Source organism: Ochlerotatus camptorhynchus, unplaced genomic scaffold (genome assembly GCF_037179485.1).
Source record: "Ochlerotatus camptorhynchus isolate MF236.1 unplaced genomic scaffold, CSIRO-AGI_Acam_v1.1 ptg000038l, whole genome shotgun sequence".
In the NCBI taxonomy this organism is placed as follows: domain Eukaryota; kingdom Metazoa; phylum Arthropoda; class Insecta; order Diptera; family Culicidae; genus Ochlerotatus; species Ochlerotatus camptorhynchus.
In genome coordinates this window covers 61,248-81,648 of record NW_027040529.1, presented here as the reverse complement: position 1 = coordinate 81,648, position 20,401 = coordinate 61,248, and the positions used below count along the sequence as shown (strand labels likewise).

Here is a 20,401-nt window from a genome sequence, read left to right as displayed (position 1 = left end):
GCGCAAAGTGAATCGCCTGTGCGGCGATTTTCCATGTAGTTGGCGTTAGCGTACTGTCGAACCGAATTTTCAATTTTTTCCCGCCATAATCAAGCTAATTGATTTTCATTTTACTTGGAAAAGGCAGTTTTTGTTCTTGTTCTAAGAATTGTTTATAGAAGCCATAGAGAAAGCGTACCTTTTTCATTAGGACGCCATTTTTATTTTTGTTTTATTCGCAAATTCTTAGGGAACATGCATAAATGACGTAGCATTTGAGGGGGGAGGTGGGGGTTTCAGAACTTGTGACCGGCCATGTATTGGATATAGCCAAATACGCTACGAGGGGGGAGGAGGGGTCTAAAATTGATCAAAAATATGCTACGTCATTTATGGATGCTCCCTTATGCTCTTTTTGTTGCTATCGTTCTTTTATTTTCAGCACCTCGCACCCGCAAGACCACCAACACAAGTTCACCCCTCGATTCTTCCTGACACGGACATTTTAGTCAACTGTGGTGTCAATTTCGTCGGTTTGTGTACGAAGTGGAAAGTGGTCTACGGTTGCAATTGTGCATTATTTGGTTTGTTAACCAGTTTATGCATTTTGCTGACCTACGAATTTTGCGGATAGTAAAAAAAAATACAAAAAAAAGGAGGCACGTGATCGAGGTCATCGACCTTTTGTACATGCCATCGACCTTACGAGACCTGCGGCTAGTGAAAAGTGTCATCGACCTTCGGTGCAGGTCAGCGACCTTTTTTTTGCACAAAGGTGGACAATTTTGCGGTGTTTGTGAGCGAGAGCGAACCTGCGGTGGAGCTGTTGAAGTGGTTCCTGTGTTGCATGCTGCTGTTGTTGTTGTTGGCTATGGAACTATTGTCTTGGCAGTTGGAATTTGTTGCTGATACGTTTTTGGAGTGAGCTTTTGTTCGTCGCTACGTTTTAACAGAATGTCGATGTCAACAATCACTGAACCGTTCATCCCGGTAATTACCCAACAAACAATCCTCTTTTGAAGAAACGACTTCTTGGCCATGTTATTCGACTGCATGCTTAATAGTACTTGTACTATTTTTAATAATAACTTCTGTTCAGGCTTTGTTCACACAAATCTGGAGAATTTATTCAACCACAACATTGAACTACTGGTGTTGTATAAGGTATGTCGAGTAGCTTTTATTGGACTTTTATGAGTTGTAACAGAGTTTATACGATCAAATTTTTGATTATTCAGCGTTTATTAGACATCACTGCTTCCTTAAAACAGTGATGCTCTGTATACGCTTGATTCTCATGTGAATTATTTAATTAGACATTATTATACATTTATTAAACGATTATTCAACTGTTGAAAAATTAACCCAAAAATAAGAGGGACGGGGACAGGGAACCCGAGCAAAGTTCAGCATCAAAATGACAGCAAATTGAAATCAAGTTTTGATATCAACATCAAACTGAAATCATAATTTGATTTCAGTTTACACAATTGACAAATTTGATACCTAATTTTGTTTTCATTTTGCTGTAAATGTGTTCTTCAAAAATATGTTGTTGCGGGTTTGTTTTCATTGCCTTAGCATAACATCAAATTGAATACTTGTTTTGTTATCAACAGGAAAAATGGATATCAAATTTAGTTTTCAGTTTGCTTTCACTGATAGCAGAAATAGTTTTCAATGTGATGTCACAGGAAGATTTGTTTGCTCTCAATTTTGATATTTTAACCGTTAAAACGACCAAACCGACAGCAACCTGAGTAATCATTATCAGCGAAATCACAACATTTTTGATTTCAATTTGATCTCAGACTTTGCTCGGGAAGGGTGTGTTTCTTAAGTGTATTGTATTTAAAATTAACCCGAAAATAAGAGGGACGAGGACAGGGAAGGGTGTGTTTCTTAAGTGTACTGTATTTATTTCTGACGTGGCTCGCACCACACAGATATTAAAAAATATCAAATAATTATACATGTCGTTGTATGGGATTCGAACCATGTACCTTCCCGATCACCAGCCGCTTCCCTTGTCCACTGAGCTATCCTAGAATTCATCATATGGGCAACTCAATAATCTATAAAAGCTTGCTTAAAAGTAAATACCTATCAGCACTCCCGATCGCAACTCTAGCTCCTTCAATGCCCTGTGGGAATGATTAATTCATTCATCGTTGTTTTAAATGAGACCAATGTTGCCTCTTCACATCTCCAAGCCGAAAGAAAGGATGCTCGGTTATATTTTAAACTAGATCAATGCATTCATTATCGTGAGTCATGTGATCGATGATTACTATTTAAATTAATAATGTTCTAGACAAATAAAAAAGGGTTGAGCTTGGGATTGAACTCACGACCTTCAAATTGGAAAGCGGAAACGGTAACCACTACTCTACTGATTTCGCCTAGTTGTAAGACTGAATCAGTGTTGTCGAATAATGAATCTAATACGTCGTTTATAAAGCATTTACAAATCATGTGATTACAACATGGACGCATAGTGATATAAGAGCTATTATGCTGACTGTATTCACCTTTATTCATCAATATTGTAAAGTAATGCAATGAAATCTAATAATGGAGCTGGAGAACACTTATTAGACGTCTAATAAAGCATGTTATTAAATCAATTGAAAACAGTCGAATTAAAGTGTCAATGTATGTACAAATTACACTTATTCAGTTTGTTATTAGATCAAACTTCTGGTTCTGAATAAGGAAGACAGTCAACGTTTATAAAGCTTTTAATAAGGATATTAATTATGTCAGAGCAAACAGCGGAATTAAGGTGCATCTATCGATCTCAATGAGCTTTTTTCAGCACATAATTCGACATCCTGTTTTATTCAGCTTTGTACACTGTTATACAGCATTTATTCAATGTGTATGCTTATATGTGACTTTGAATTGTTTGTTGGGTATACCCTTTTCCCAGTACCTTGAGCAACTGGAATGGGAATTTTTGCATAATAATTACACCGAAGCACGGTATTAAATATCTTTTCTTGCTGTTTGTGGGACGGAAGTCTACACTCAGCTCAAGCTTTTGTTTTCGGGCGATAGTTTCAAAGATTTGTCGTACAAACAAATTATGGACGCTCTCAAGAAGAGGTTTGATAAAAAAGATTCCGACGTTATTCATACATATGAGAGTGTATAGTATTAGTACAGTCAGTATTAGTACAAGACACTGAAGAAGTCTGCACATTGTAGACGAAATACGCGTATCTGTCAAGGATAAGCAAATAAAGTAGTGGAATTAAATGGAAAATACTAATCCTTCTCTCTCTCATTATACATTTGTAACGGTTGATTTGGCAACTTTTAGCGATTTTGCCAACTTTGCGTGCGAGTAGCTCGGATTTTCGCGATGCGCGAGCAAAATTTTGATACGCTGCTCTTCTTGCTTGGACGGCATTTTGACAACTGAAGAGTGAATTCCAAAATCAAAATAGGAGCAACATTCTACACACACACACCTTTAAAATGAGGGGTGTTCAGGTTTTTTAAATGCAAAATTGAAAGAAATACGTCAAGTTGATATTGACCAAATTTTGACCGTATCACCCTTTATAAAACGGACTCCGGTAGCATAACCTTCATCAGACCCTTTTCCTACTTCCCACGTGCCCTCAGGACCCATTGAGTTTTACCTCAAAACCGGGTGTAAAGCCTGAGTCAGGCCACGGTCTGTGAAATCGGTCCGAGAACGCACTAGGCCAGGTAGTGCTCGATCCACCGGCTATACGTGCCAACGAGCCGAAGTTCAACCCTGGTAGGAATCCTGGTACCGTGAGGAGTTTGCAGCGACAGAACCTCGTGCCATCCTGCACTGATACCACTGTCCGTGGCAATCGTGCCATTCATTGCACTCAACAAAGCAGTCCCTTGCGTCCAGCGCAAGTGACGCCGACGCCGCCGACGCGACGTGTAGCAATATCAGCGATCATCCGATCGCACTCGTAGCCGCCCCGTCCGATTTCCCGCATCAGAGATCCACGTGCCGGCCAGCCCTTACACACACACACACCCCCAGAATTTGTAAGTAGGTTTTACTTAATAAAAGTTAAATAGTGAAAGATTAGGTGACCGTGTTTGCATTTGCTGATCAGTGTCCCCTATTTGTCCGGAGTCGACCTTGAGAGCTCCGTCTCTCAAGCTCGAGCTAGTCGCCGCAAAAGAGGCTGGTGGATAGTCCACCCCATCTGGTCCCCGTGTCTTTAGACCAGGGACCTGGGGCATTATAGTCTTAGAGAGAGAGAGAGCAAACGCAGTGAGTAACAACTTCTGGCGTTGAATTGGGAAAACATTTAACACTTTTACAGCTTTTAATAAGTTAATTAATCAGATCAGAGCAAACAGTGGAATAAATGTGCATCTATCGATCTCAATGTGCTTTTTCAGCACATAATTTGACAACTTTTTTTATTCAGCATTGTACACTGTTATACAGCATTTATTCAATATATTTGCTTATTTGTGACTTGGAATTTTTTGTTGGGTGGTATAAGAGCTATTTTGCTGAGTGTATTCACCTTTATACAGCAATATTGTAAAACAATGTAATGAAATCTAACAATAAAGCATTTTATTCAATCAATTGAAAACAGTCGAATAAAAGCGATAATGTATGTGCGAATTACACTTATTCAGTTTGTTATTAGATCAAACTTCTGGTCCCGAATAAGGAAGACAGTCAACGTTTATAAAGCTTTTAATAAGGATATTAATTATGTCAGAGCAAACAGCGGAATTAAGGTGCATCTATCGATCTCAATGAGCATTTTTCAGCACATAATTCGACATCCTGTTTTATTCAGCATTGTACACTGTTATACAGCATTTATTCAATGTGTATGCTTATATGTGACTTTGAATTGTTTGTTGGGTATACCCTTTTCCCAGTACCTTGAGCAACTGGAATGGCAATTTTTGCATAATAATTACACCGAAGCACGGTATTAAATATCTTTTCTTGCTGTTTGTGGGACGGAAGTCTACACTCAGCTCAAGCTTTTGTTTTCGGGCGATAGTTTCAAAGATTTGTCGTACAAACAAATTATGGACGCTCTCAAGAAGAGGTTTGATAAAAAAGATTCCGACGTTATTCATACATACAAATTTTGGACACGCAAGCACGGCGTGAATGAAAAATCAGAAGAGTTTGTCCTGACTATTAAGCAGTTCGCTGAGCAATGCGACTTTGGCGCTTTCAAAGAGCGAGCAATCCGTGACGCCTTGGTCACAGACAAACAGACATAACTCTCACAATCACATTCATCGCAAATAATGTTTTAGTTGGGAATGTGCTTGCATTTGTCATGGTGGCGCCATTGAAGCAATGAGCAAGCCACCACATTTCGAACTTATCAGTGATGCCAGTTCTTTTTCACGTCTAGTTAGTAGATGTCAGCTCTTGAAAATGATAAGTCGTCAAGGCATCCCACTGGAGATACATACCACATCTGACCAATACAAAAAAAAAAGTTGTTGAATATTGCATCAAAACTGCTGAACATTAGTCATTCCGTTCCTAACATTACGTTGTACGATGTACACAGAATTCGAGAACAAATCATGTTGTATGGCTGTAATATTCTATCAAGTTTTACCAGTTATTGATGTTTAATACTTCACAATGAGTATCATTGGTTGATACATTCTACATTGACACATCTACATATATAAAGGGCACTAATAAGTGATGCATTACCTCGTTTAAAAACTTGTTTCCAGCAAAAGAAAAAGCACAATAAACAAACAAAACAAATCCCTAAAAAAGTCTTAGTTTCTGTGAATTTTTCCTACGGATCCGTATTTCTGCAGAATTCAATCAATTCTACAGATCTACGGAAAATTTCATAGAACCGACATCACTGACTTCCATCTGTTTTGTTTTTATTCAACACAGCTGACGCGTTGACAGAACGAGGGAAAAGCAACTAGTGAAAAAATTGCATGAACGAGAGATGCTCCGGTTGCAAAACAATGCTTGGGAATGTAAATGATAGATGGTGCTAGTGCGCATGCAAAATACGCTAGACGATATTTTGTGAAGAATTTTCTTATTAGAGTTATGTCTGTTTGCCTGTGCCTTAGTCATTGGTGTATACGATCGGAAATTACAAAACCGTATTTTTGATGAAGATGACCTATTGGCAGCGAAGGCTGAGAAACTTATAAAGGGTGATACGGTCAAAATTTGGTCAAGGGAAAACGCGTGTAAATCGGTGAAATCGTTTATTTAAAAAATCAAATTAAATTTCTTTTTCAAGTTCAATTAGTATAAAATTCAGGAAAAATATTCAGTTAGGCTTCCGCTTTTCCAAATCCGAATTGCCGGGCCTTACGCTTGACCCCTGCCATCAGATTTTGTATAGCCACCTTGTCCACCTTCTTCGCCGCAGAAAGCCAGTTTGCCTTGAACTGCTGCTCGCCCTTAGCAGTTTTTTTGGTCTTCTTTAGGTTCCGCTTGACAATAGCCCAGTATTTCTCAATTGGGCGGAGCTCTGGCGTGTTGGGAGGGTTCTTGTCCTTGGGAACCACCTGCACGTTGTTGGCGGCGTACCACTCCATGGCCTTTTTACCGTAATGGCAAGATGCCAAATCCGGCCAAAACAGTACGGAACAACCGTATTTCTTCAGGAAAAGCAGCAGACGTTTATTCAAACACTCTTTCACGTAAATTTCTTGGTTGACAGTCCCGGAAGCTATGAAAATGCTGCTTTTCAAGCCACAGGTACAGATGGCTTGCCAAACCAGATATTTCTTTGCGAACTCTGACAGTTTCATGTGCTTGAAAACATCTGCTACCTTTCCCCTTCCTTTTGCCGTATAAAACTCCTGTCCCGGAAGCTGCTTGTAGTCGGCTTTGACGTAGGTTTCGTCGTCCATTACCACGCAGTCAAACTTCGTCAGCATCGTCGTGTACAGCCTCCGGGATCGCGCTTTGGCCGTCGTATTTTGTTTATCATCGCGATTTGGAGTCACTACCTTCTTGTAAGTCGATAGTCCGGCTCGTTTTTTGGCTCGATGCACGGTTGTAGACGATACACCCAGCTTATTTGCGGCATCTCAGAGAGAGAGGTTAGGGTTTCGCTTGAAACTACCGGCAACTCTCTTTGTCGTCTCAGCGGCTTCCGGTTTTCGATTTCCCCCCGATCCAGACTTCCTGGCTGTCGACAAACGTTCCCCAAACACTTTAATTACATTTGTAACGGTTGATTTGGCAACTTTTAGCGATTTTGCCAACTTCGCGTGCGAGTAGCTCGGATTTTCGCGATGCGCGAGCAAAATTTTGATACGCTGCTCTTCTTGCTTGGACGGCATTTTGACAACTGAAGAGTGAATTCCAAAATCAAAATAGGAGCAACATTCTACACACACACACCTTCAAAATGAGGGGTGTTCAGGTTTTTTAAATGCAAAATTGAAAGAAATACGTCAAGTTGATATTGACCAAATTTTGACCGTATCACCCTTTAGTTAATCAGGAGTTAGCATCTGACAGAACTCGCTTCATGGATAGGGACGATGAGAGACAAGGTAGCGTGATAGCCAGATTGGGACGACGGGAAGATCGTAGATCACCTGATAGGAGAAATTATAAAAAAAAACAAAAGCTGGTACAAAAACAGGGATCATAATCAATCCTGTAAAGTTGTAAAGTTCATTGATTCTCCCAAGCCAGAGGTAGCTGCACATACTTCTGGTCTTTTCAAAAGATTGAAGGACGAGATGAGTGATTCAGATGAAAAAGACTCACCCTGTATGATGATCTCGTCGAGGCGGAGAATCAATGAACCATGTTAAATACACTGAGGTGAGGATTGAAAATAGTAAAATGACTATGGAGGTAGACTGTGGGTCTGCCGAAAGTGTAATTTCGGAGGAGCTTTACTTGCGATATTTTAAACATTGCCTAATAATAAGATGTAACAAAAGGTTGTTCGTGATCGACGGTAATAAGCTAAACGTTTTGGGAAAGATCAGGGTTACAGCACAGATGGACGGACTAAACGAAGAGCTGTATTTGGTGGTGCTGCAATGCTCGAAGGACTTCATTCCAGTGATGGGCCGGACATGGCTGGATTTGTTTTACGTTGGATGGAGGAACACATTCTCCTGCTCATCGATGTCCATGCAACGAGTTAATGCCCTGGCTGAAGACAAGACGGTAGAGGAAATTAAGAGTTTCACTCGGCGGACAAGTTATTTCGGCCCATAGGCGCCAAATCAAAGTTCCTCCTGACTCTCGAGGGAAAAGTCGGAAACAATTTGTTTTTCATGAAGAGAGTCCAAATGTATCAGTACAGCTTTTTGATAATGACAACAGCAACAACCACAAAAACAACAATCACAGAAAATCTCAAAATGAAGGAGGAGAAGCAGCATGTTCAGATTATTTCGGTTACGCAGCCGATTCATGTCTGTTCAAGGAAGACTTGTTTCCAAGAAAGAGCTTTCAAGTTACTCAGCCCTACAATAAACGACGAAGAGAAGAAGAGGATTCGGATTCGGATTTTTATGGATTTGCAGCGGATTCGTTCGTTTATAAAAAAGTTCTTGCTTTTGAAGAAGTTGGTCAACCTTGGCATGCAGCAAGAAGGTCAAAACGACGAACGAAGAAGCGAAGGAAAGACGGGTTTGTGTACTACTGAAGATTATACTTGTTCGAAGATATTGTAAGTCTAAATTGAATTTGAATTGTTGTTAACACAAATGTGTAGAGTTAGATTTGCTTTCTGAAAATATTGAAATGAATTTTAAAATTTGAAAATTTTGAGTCATTTCTTATGGAAGGAGGAGTTGTGGTGGCAAGATTAGAAGTCCCCACTTTCGGTGAAATGAGTAAACGATATTTCCTCTCACGAAAAATGAGCAATTGGGTAGAAGGGTATATAGCGTACAATTAAAGGAAGAATAAATGATATCAACTTTGTGACTCGAAGCTTAAACAACGCGTGTGTTATTTTCTAGATCGTAAAGAAACGTCTTTTACTTAGCCGGCGCCGGTGGTGTAGTGGTAAGCGTGACTGCTTTCTAACACCCCGATGGGTCTGGGTTCAATCCCAGCCGAGGTCGGTGGGATTTTTCTGAGGCATAAAAATCTCTGGTCACGTCTTCGGAAGGGAAGTAAAGCTGTTGGTCCCGGCCCATGTGTGTTGATGAATGGGTGCGATATCCTACGCAGGTGTGGAAGCTGCCTTCCTGCACATTCGATTGCCGTCAATAAGGAAAGGAGAAGAAGAAGAAGTCTTTTACTTGAAAAGTACTAATTTATCAAATATAATATTCATATTACCCCGCTGGTGTGTTTTATACTATTTCGCGCTAATTAGGCCGCTATGGCAAGAAAAAGAAACTAGTATTAACTCGAATCTTCGAAATAAACTATGCCAAAATAAACTAAACTAATGTACTTGAAGCACTTTCACTTAATTGAGAGCTCTCTAAGGCTATTTACGTTCGTACTTGTGTAACAAGCACATTGATATTTTGACAGTCGTAGAATTTGAGCCAAGTAGGCGTTTTTTCATTCGGCGTTATATATGCAATATCGAAATGGCGCTAACCTGATCAAGAACACATTAGGTATATGTTACAAATTCGAAATAAATTGCGTTTAATTTTAACCAAGGTGCTTCAGCTACTACAGTAGCTTACCAGCCTTACTCGTTATGATATATAGGGGAATTTACGAATTCTCACCAATCTAAGCAGAGTCCACACTTCTATTAGCAATTTCTCAGCGTAACGCACACATATGAAGTGTTTGTTTGTTAACATTTATCTGCTGCTTGCTATTCTATCCATTCCAATTGACAGAATTGTCCAAAACAGGTCGAAAACGTTTTTAAAACGCTCCAAACTTCTCAGGTGAGTGTGACTATTGTCGGCAGCCTCTTTTTCTTCGGCAACCTTTCCATTTGAAGTACGCGTTAACCAGCAGTTCTATTATCGTCAACTCTAAATCAGTCGTATTTTGTAGTGCCTATGTTTCATTTGACGAGAAACCTGACGTAACAGGTTTGTTGTTGAAATCAGATTGAAACTCAAAGACTTTGGTCGTTCAGCGAAGGGTTTTGGTGAGAAAATATAGCGAAATTAACGTTCAAATTTTGGTTGCCGAGAACAGTCAATGGGTGCCGAAGCCATCATCTACCCTATCTAAGTGTTTTTACATTGGTTTTGCTTTGGGAATTCATATTTTAAAATGTTTTCTATACCTGCATGTGAATTAGAATTGGCATCTTAAAACTAAAAACTTAAACTAAATCTTATCTAAGTATAAAGAGAGTGAATCGTTGCAATTGAGGATTGCATCGACTTTTGCCTGAATTTATTTATTATTTTGGTGGACATTTGATGTAATTTCTCAACATTTGAAATTCTATGTACCTCGGTAGTACTGTACCAGGGAGGCAACTTCAAAATCATCTTCAGAACTTTGCTCTGAATCCTTTGACGTGTTTTTTTTTCCTGGTTATTCAACAACTAGACCATATTGGCGCAGTGTAAAGCATGGCCAGTCCAAAAAACTGTTTAAATATTAGAAGATTATTCGTCAATCAAAGTTTGAAAATCCTGTTTATAAGAAGATACAGACATTTTATATATTTATTACATTTGGTTGCTGGTTGGCTGCTCTAACAGGTAGTCGATCAGATTTAACCTCAAAGTTCTGTCAGTTAAATAAATTTGATCGAGTTTTAAAATCTAGAGTAGAAAACGAAAATTTTAGCAATCAAATCTTTATGGCAAACACTGTCGAATGCTTTTTCTATGTCTAGAAGAGCAACTCCAGTTGAGCAGCCTTCAGATTTGTTTGAGTGAAGTAAATTGGTAACTCTTAAGTGTTGATGAGTAGTTGAATGACCATGGCGAAATCCAAACTGCTAATCTGCAAAAATCTAGTTCGTATTGATGTGAAGCATCAAAATTATCTTTTCAAAAGATTACTTATTGAAGAAAGCAAATTTATTGAAGCATCAGCTGGATTTTGCAACTTTTGCATTTTTCCATTTATCAGGAAAGTATGCCAAATGGAAACATCTGTTAAATAGTTTCACCAAGGAAGACAAGGTACTCTCTGGGATTGAGGATATAAAAAATTCCATCATTCATGAATTGATAATTTAGGCTTTTTTACACATTGTATTTTTCTCGTTTTTGAGTTATATGATTTTGAAGTAATCATGCTTTGGGTTTTCGCTCAATAATCCTATGCGATTAGACTACCATGCGTCGTGACCAAGTTGCAGTCGCTATAAATCGATGGAGACGCATACTACCCAAGTAACCACCAAGCCCGTTAACTACCCGATAATCGCCCTTTTTGCGATATAAGGTAAATATAGGGTTTCCGAACTTTATATCAGTATACCAAAAAGGGCGATTAACGGGCTTGTTGGTTACTTGGGTAGTCTAGTCGGGGGGACTAAAATCTATCAAAAACTGTTTGCATAGTTTATGATCAGCTCCTTATATCGAGCACTGCACTCAACTGGGTAAATGTAAGATTTTATTACAGATTTGCATCAAAAATATGCAGAATTTGCAATGTTTCGCGACATGAACATATTGTATAATGTGGTCGTCAGAAAGTTTTTATAATAATTTTGTAGCTTTTATGATAGCTTTTTCGAACAAAGTTGGCTAATTGCATTGCGTATAGAAAATCATCTCGTGAAAGTTTTATACAGAAATATGCATTCTACATGTTGCACACTGCAGTACATTGCAAGAACTGCCATTAAATTTGTTGTATGAAACATATACAGAGGACGTAATATATCCAACTTTACATTGGATGTAAGAGAAATTTATTTTGCGAAAATTAAGAAAATTCTGATCTATGAATTGAAAAAAAAATTAATACTAGTAACGATTCTTAAACCTATTTCATCAACCATTAAACCGGTCTTTATAATGAGAATTCTAACGTAAACAATCACGCTAAAATACAGAACATCTCACAACTGCGTGTCACACATCGATCAAAACAACCTACCATGGTAAACATCAGACAAAAAGAAAAACACATCTACACACTCAGTAGATTGTCTAGAAGTTGAAACCAATAGGGCTTCAACATGCTAAAGCGTAATATTCCGCCAAGACCAGCAATTAATTCAAAAACACAAAAACATGCCACGCAAAACAGCTGCCTCATAATTAAGCGCCTCACAGTAGATCAATTGCTTTCCTTTTGCTGTTGGCTCACGTGTTATAGTCGAAACTAGCCTGTCGATCGATCCTATTAAAAACAACTCGCTAAATACGCCTATTATCATCGGTATCCATCTCATCCGCATTAGTTTGTAGTTTCTGTGTGTCAGCACGCAGTAGAACAATCCCGCTCATTAGATGACGCGTGGGATATTCTCCCCTGCCAAGCACCCGTTACAAGATCAACGGAATCTCTATCTCCATTACATTCAATTGCAATTGATCCACGTCATGGTGGTGTTTGCATTACCGGCAAAGCTGCTCGACGAAAGCCGCTTTTCGTCTCAATGTTAAACAACGTTAATAATATTATCATTCCAGTGGGGTTCCAGGGAAGCTGAATCATATTCCAAATTTGGAACACGCTTTGTTTGTTGATGTTTGTGTGTTTATTTTTGAGGGATTTTAACCGTAATGGTCAATCGTTCCTTCTTTGTATGTAGATGAGCCCCGCAATCGTTGGTTAAGAATTGTTGACCGAGGTCAACATCCATGGACGTGGTTATTTAATATGCGAACACCTTCTTCTTCTTATATTGGCGGCTACGTCCCAAATGAAACTTTGCGCCCGCTCTCAATTATTGTTATTGGATAGCTTTCTAACCTGCCCTAGTGTGGCTGTATAACGGTACTGTTTCCCCAGAGAAGCTCAGAAAATTTTCATCCTGAAAAATGCCTTTAACGGACCAAACCGAAACCATCGCCTCCAGCGTGGTCTTTCTATAAAACTGATATGAGCTAAGGAAGGCGCCAAACAAGCGAACGTATTAAAATCAAAATTAATCAAGCATGAAGAAAGAATGTAAACAAAGTCTTCCCTCCAGGCAACCGGGCAAACAACGTGACGGGAATCGAAATTATCTTCCATGTTTAAGAACAAATGCTTCCTTTGTCACGTGCTTTCAACGATCGTCAATGGTTATTTGTGCAATGTGAACTCTGTAAAAAGTGCTAGTGGGGTTGATGAAAGTTTGAAGGTTAGTGATGATAAATTGTATAGTACACACTTAGAAAAATTCATGTAAATTTAGGTGCTCTGAGAGTGACATATACGAGCGTAAATTTTGACATAAATTTAAGTCATAACAGACGCGAAATATAGCGCAATCAAACGTACTTTTCGTCGAACAACGAACCTTTCAGTCTCGGAGCACTTAATATTACATAACATGTTTGTTTCCGTCTCATCTTTTATGTCAAAGATGGATTCCGTCATGTGTAACATTAGTTATTTCTAAGTGTGTATGATACAATACACTCACTTCTACGCCAGTGGTTCATAATTTAAAACAGAATATCATGGTCCAAACTTTGATAAATATGACTGAGTTACTTTTATTTTTTGAAAAATTTCAACTCGAGTAAGGTATATTTTGATTTTGAACTCATCTTTTATCTACAGTGGACCCCGTTAATCTGAACGGTACTTCGTGCATATTAACCGAATTAATTTTTAATTTGAACTGCCAGTAAGCCTACGAATATAAAAAGCGAGCTTCTTTCTGGCTTTGTTTTGATTCTGCGTTCCGTTTCGCATCGTTCCAGTTCGGTTTTGTCCATTCCATGTGCTAAATAACGATTGAGCGATTTTAAAATTGATTTGCATGGCATGCAGATTAGCAGTGTTCCAACTTAAAAGTATTCAGATTAAAAACGGTCAGATTATCGGTGGTCCCCGATATTATTTATTATCGAATGAAAATGAATTATATTTGAATAGGATTCAATCATGATTCCTTCTGAAAACAATTTTGTTTACGTTTCACTCCTACCATCATCGTGGGTCACATACAATTATGTTGTTATTGGGTCTAGGAAAATCTGGTTAAATCTACTTTATGTCACTAATGCTTATAGCAATATTGACTGTATTTTAAGATTAAAGGATCATCGAAACCCTACTGATTTTGCTGTCTTAGAAATTCTCGATCGAGTGGTATTCCTAGGGGAAAATAGTTTTTGCAATATTCATGAAATGTCCCCTAAACCTTGGAAAAATACTCTTGCTGCGTAGCTACTCAGATTTACTGTCCTGTCCGTGTTTTTTTAGTCATAGGAGCGGAGCGAAGCGTCTAGAATAAGTTTCTAAAAAAAGCTTCTGTTGCGCAGTAAAAGAGATGTTTTCCATAGTAAAGGAGCGTTTCATCGTATTAATGCTGCTTTTCAACAGTGGCAGTATGTCTAGTCCTACATTTGCAAAATGACTTCTCGAATTTACAAACTGTAGAACGATGCCAAGCACTTTATAAAGGGCGAACACGAAATTATTGCGACACATTCAACAGGGCATAACTTTTTTACCATTGGGTAAAAATAAACCAAATTTTGCACACTTTCTCATTGATGTGTATTGTGTACATGCTGTCAAACTCGAAGTCGTGTTTTTCGATTCAACGAAAATGGAGGTGAACCAACGCAAGTTGAGAGAACAAATTCTTTCCAAACACCTGGAATTTCCTGACCTGTCGCACCGGCAGTTGGGAAAAATGTTGAACATTCACCATTCAACCGTCTCCAGAGTGTTGAAGCGGTTCCAGGAGCGGTTGACGTTGGACCACGGCAAAGGAGCTGGAAGAAAACCGGGACTGGAGAACAAAAAGACGGAGGGAAAGGTGAAGCGGATGATTAAAGCAAATCTCAACGTCTCAAGCCGTGATTTGGCTAAAAAGATCGGCATGTCGCAGAGCTACGTCCAGAATGCAAAGAAGAGAGCTGGACTACATACATACTTCCCAAACCGCGATGAGCGGCAACAATCGACGGCTAAAACTCGGGCACGGAAGCTCTACGAGAAGATGCTGACAAAATATGGCTGCTGTGTGATGGACGACAAAACGTATATAAAAGCAGATTTTAAGCAAATTCCGGGGTTGGAGTTTTTCACCGGCAAGAGCAAGTTCGATGTGGACGACAAATTTAAGAAGAAGAAAATGTCGAAGTTCGCCTCCAAATATCTCATTTGGCAGGCCATCTGCTCTTGCGGACTGAGGAGTGAGCCTTTCGTGACAAAGGGCACAGTAAATGGCGAGATCTACAAATCTGAGTGCCTCGAGAAGCGCTCCGCTATTTTGGCCAGATTTGGCATCATGCCACTATTCTAAAAGTGTCCTGGAGTGGTATGAGGCCAATTCTGTCCATTTTGTTCCAAAGGACATGAATCCGCCAAACTGTCCGGAGCTGCGCCCGGTGGAGCAGTACTGGGCAATAATGAAGCGGGAACTTCGGAAGAGCAAGACAGTCAAAGACGAGAAGGACATGTTAAGAAAATGGAAAAAAAAACTGAGAAACTGGTACCGGATGACACTGTAAAGACTTTGATGGAGGGCATCAAGCGAAAATGCGTTCAATTTTACACTCAAGGCTCCATCGATTAACTTTTCTTTTGATTTTTGAAGTAAATATATGCATAAAACTACCCTAAAATTTTGGTTTGAGTCTAAACATTATAAGAAAATTGGCATGACATTTTCGGTGTCGCAATAATTTCGTGTTCGCCCTTTAGGAGGTATAACCAACGATAAACTATTACATACTCGTGATTTGTTTCAGTTACCGTGAGGACGTCTTTTGTAATAAGATTTTCAAGTTGTGATTAATGATCCATATATTAGACATTTACGTTGGATGTCAAAATGACGAATTGTGATCCGACGCGGGTTTATCAGGCTTTTTAATGGCTATCACCCTCACTCGTCTCCAATCGTCGGGAACAATATTGAGCTCCAAGAACTGATTGTACAAGTTCAACATGCGCCTCTTAGCGACTTGTTGAACTTGATTCTATCAGATCCCGGGGCAGAATTGCCACACGAAAGTAGAGCGAGTGAAAGTTCGACCATTGAAAAAGGCTGACTGATTTCGTCTACCGAATTCGCGGTTTCGCGAGGAATCAATGCGACGGCACAGAATCCGGATTCCGGACACACTTTTCGCGCGAATTTAAGAATCGATCGATCCGAGTATTCCTCGCTTTCGTTATTAGTAGACCGGTTACGCATTCTTCGCGCCGTACTCCAAATCGTATTCATAGACGTTTCGCGCGACAATCCGTCTACAAACAGCCGCCAGTAACCCCGTTTTTTGGCCTTGATGAGGCTCTTGAGTTCGCGTTCAAGAGATGTGTATGCGTCGAAATGCTCGCGTGTTCCGCGTTTCCGAAAACGTTTAAACGCGTCGGACTTTTAACGGTAAACCTCCGTGCATTGTTGATCCCACAAGAGCGGTCGTGTTTGAGCTTGAAGTGCGCTGTCGACGATGAGATTAGAGAGGAAATTATATTCCTCCAACGGCGGAAGCTCTTCCACTGACGATACTGTATCGCCTAGCGCGGATTGGAACTTAGTCCAATCGATGTTACGTGTTAGATCATACGCGACGTTAACGGATTCTGACGAGTTGAACCCACTGGCAATCGAAATTTTGATCGGCAGATGATCACTACCGTGCGGATCCTGGATTACATGTCAAGTGCAATCCAACGATAGTGAATTGGAGCGAAAGGTGAGGTCTAATCTGCTACCATTCGAGGATGGACCACCCAAACGTGTTACTTCTCCATTGTTAGTTATCATCGTACAGCTCCCCCCAGCCTGTACCGTGGGAGCTATAATCTTTCATGATCAACAATGGAGCGGGAAGTACCGAACATATGTCGAAAAGTTGTTTGCGATTAACAGAGACTCTAGGAGCAATTATGAGATGTATAAAAGTTTATAGTACTTTTCAATAATTGGTCTTCAATACATTGAATTGGTTCTGCTTTTTGATAGATCGAAATTCTATCCTCCAAACTAAAATATAGCGACCATAGTAGACACTGGATCTCAGTTGTCAAGCATATTGAGTGAGTTCGCAGTACCCAGTGGTCAACCAGTTAGCAGTCTTTCTCTTTTGGTTTTTGTAACAGTTATGGAAAAACAGCATGCCGAGAAAAACACAGTTTATTTATAAGTAAGTTTTGGTATTTTTCAATATTTTCACAACAAAATAGTTCACTTTATGTTAATATTCAGATAGTTAATAATCGATTCCAGAAGACATCTCATTAAAAAAAAGTCACATGCGACTGTTATGCATTTATGGACAGAGTACGTACATGATAATCTGAGAGCAGTTGTTATTTTCTGAGATAAAATTATGACAAAAACACACGTTTGCGTGAATAATAACAACATAGCTCTTTACTTACATAACGACTATGTAATCAAAATCAGACGCTATATCACCAGTTCCAACCTTCCTAAGTTGTTCTAATGTGTTCTAATGTGTTCTTTTTCTTTTTCCTTTTTCAGGTACGCTACAACAAATTGTTTACTACTATGATAGTGGTAGCCACCTGTCATAAAATCGAAGCAACCAAATAGCGGTTCCTGTTACTACTGGTTACTAACTGGTATGTTTTAACTTTCGCTGTTCTAAAACTTGTTTTGCAACTATTCTATAGGCATATAGGGCTGGTGCACAGGCAGAGAACAAGTTCTAAGCCGCACTGCGATTTAATCTGATTAATATTCCATTCAAAATTTGCATCTTATTCGCAAAACACCAAAGAACGAGATAGCAAAGTATTTCGCTATGTAGAGAGAACCTGGACCTATCTGGTTTTGGCAATGACTGACAAAATAATAGCATTTTCCTGCGAACGCCTAAACCGGTTCGAGATAATCGAAACAGGAGTTCAGTTTGTGACGTCAATTTTTTAAAATCTGGTTGTAGAAAAAAATATATGCGAAAATCAACATCGGGGGTTGAGAGTGCAAATGACTTCATCGTATACAGGCTGGAAGACTATATGGGCTTTTAAATTTGTTCTTGCCTGTGTAAATGAACGGGAATAACTTTTGTTCTCCGTTTTTTTTTTAATCAATACCCTAAAATATCGCAGCATAATGGATCAACTAGATTTATAAAATTCCATAAATGCTTGAATTGTTGAAATTGAAATAATGTCAACCAATTACAGAAAAAAAAAACTGAATTTATGCACCTATAGTGGGACTTGACCCTACGTACGTATTGATTTCAATTGTCGTATCATGGATTTTGACTTTTGAAAATAACTGGAGACTATCCAAGGTGCACCCGGGACATGTCCGGATGTGATCCTGGACACTTGATATAACCACCATTGCACTTGTTTTTGCATGCTTATGTGATTTGAGGTGTCGCATGATGGGGTCTTGTACAAGTCTAAAACTGGCCACTTCCCCTGGGGTACCCGAAACATGTCAGGATGTGTCCAATATGGTCCTTTGCACTTTATATAACCACTCGTACGTTTTTGAATTCTCATGTGACTTGAAGGTTTTGGTCCATGTCTGAAATTGGCTTTTTTCCCTGGGGTACCCGGAACATATCCGGATGTGGTGAATTTCAGCCTGGATGCTCAAACAGTTAAATATTGATTGATTTGATGTGTTACATGAAGGGATTAACATAATTCAGACTCACGACCCGTATTCACTGCATAATGTTCTGGATATATGTCCGCAACCAGTTGACTAATTCCAAAAATATTCACCACATCCAAGGACCACAATACTTTTCATTTAGCTGCTGTTGCGTCCAATTAGGCTAAGTCGTTGCTGAGAAACAGGTTGCCCAAAATTGTGTAACTCTCATATACATAAACATAACAGACATTTTCTGATCTCGTCGAGTCGAATGGTATATGACACTTGGCCCTTCAGGCCTTGGATCGATAGTTGATTTTCCAAACCTTTTGTAAGAAGAAAGAAACTGCAACAATAATAATTAATTATAATTAAATAAAATTTCAAATACATTTGCTTCATTCTTGTTTATTATATATACTGAATATGTTTTCTGAATACAACTCTAACTTAGCAGACATGCATCAAATATGCTACTGGAAAATGTTTAAAAAATAAGACACACATTTTGCAAAATTTTCCTGATATTTTTAATATTAAAGAATTGCTAAAATATTACAGCTTCCCTTTTGGTACAGGCTTTCACAAACATATGTGTACATATGTTGAAGGAGCCATGGAAAAAAATATAATAAAAAATCATTTGTTTCCGAAAGAAAAAATTAAAACAGTTACATAAAATATATATTTTTGGAGCTTTGATAATGTGTTTTTTTTTGTGACGACTTACTTTGAATGGTAATTCAAAATTTATGGGATTGACAATAAATAGGTTAAGCGCTGCATATTTTTGATTCTATCATAATCTTCACATGTCTAGAATAAACAATACGGGTACAACGTAAAATTAAAAGGTTACTGGTGCGGTGTTATATGTAGGTGTTCGCTTGATAAAGTTAACTAAAAACTCAGAGTGGTGCAAACAACACTGGTGCTACTCTAAAATAAGGGAGCGCGTCCCTAAAATTTTGAAGGAGAAAGAGACAAAGGAGAGAGAGATTTCATATTTAAGAGAGAGTAGTTGGACAGCTCAGGTGCTACTTGCGAATAGCACAATCGAGTAGTTCGCGGTGTTATGACGGGAGTAGCACTTTTCAATCGAGAGAGACGTGGCTTAGAGATTTACAAGAATGACTGCATATTTTAGGCTGGGTGCATAATATTTTGACACTCATATAATATATGTTGCAGTGTCTGTAGGAAAATGTAAATTTTGATGCTTTTCCTAAAGAGAGTTTTTTTTAAGATCGATGTGTAATTTTCTTCACAAGGGGAGTTAGCTCTGGTCGACATTCCGGCGAAAAATCTAAGTCAACCCGACACCAACCTGACTTCTAGCAAACCCCAACCCGATGATGACCTGACATTGACCCGACATGAACCCACAATCGACCCGAAATTGGGTCGACATCTACCCTAAATTTGCCTCACATTGATCCGACATCGGGTTGACATAAAGGGCGAACACGAAATTATTGCGACACCGAAAATGTCATGCCAATTTTCTTATAATGTTTAGAATCAAACCAAAATTTTAGGGTAGTTTTATACATATATTTACTTCAAAAATCAAAAGAAAAGTTAATCGATGGAGCCTTGAGTGTAAAATTGAACGCATGGGTGATTCAATTGACAGTGACGATGAGGTTCGAATGAGAAAAGGGCTCTTTAAATGGTGGCACGACAGAATTATTTTTCACAGAATCGATTGAATAGTTGTATTGGTTCATCTTCAATCGAATGATATGAAAATTAACAACGCTGATGCTAGCTATCCTACAACGCTACAGTTATAGATAAAG

The 20,401-nt window shown here is 38.9% G+C and overlaps 1 long non-coding RNA gene across 1 annotated transcript in view; it reads left to right on the top strand.

Annotated features, from left to right (window-relative positions):
• LOC135711952 (uncharacterized) overlaps window positions 1-20,185 on the top strand; it is a 77,356-nt gene extending 57,171 nt beyond the window's left edge. Inside the window, exon 3 of the long non-coding RNA XR_010518515.1 lies at window positions 17,499-20,185. This is a non-coding gene — a long non-coding RNA (uncharacterized LOC135711952). The remainder of the gene's footprint in view (window positions 1-17,498) is intronic.
• The last annotated feature ends 216 nt before the right edge of the window (window positions 20,186-20,401 follow it).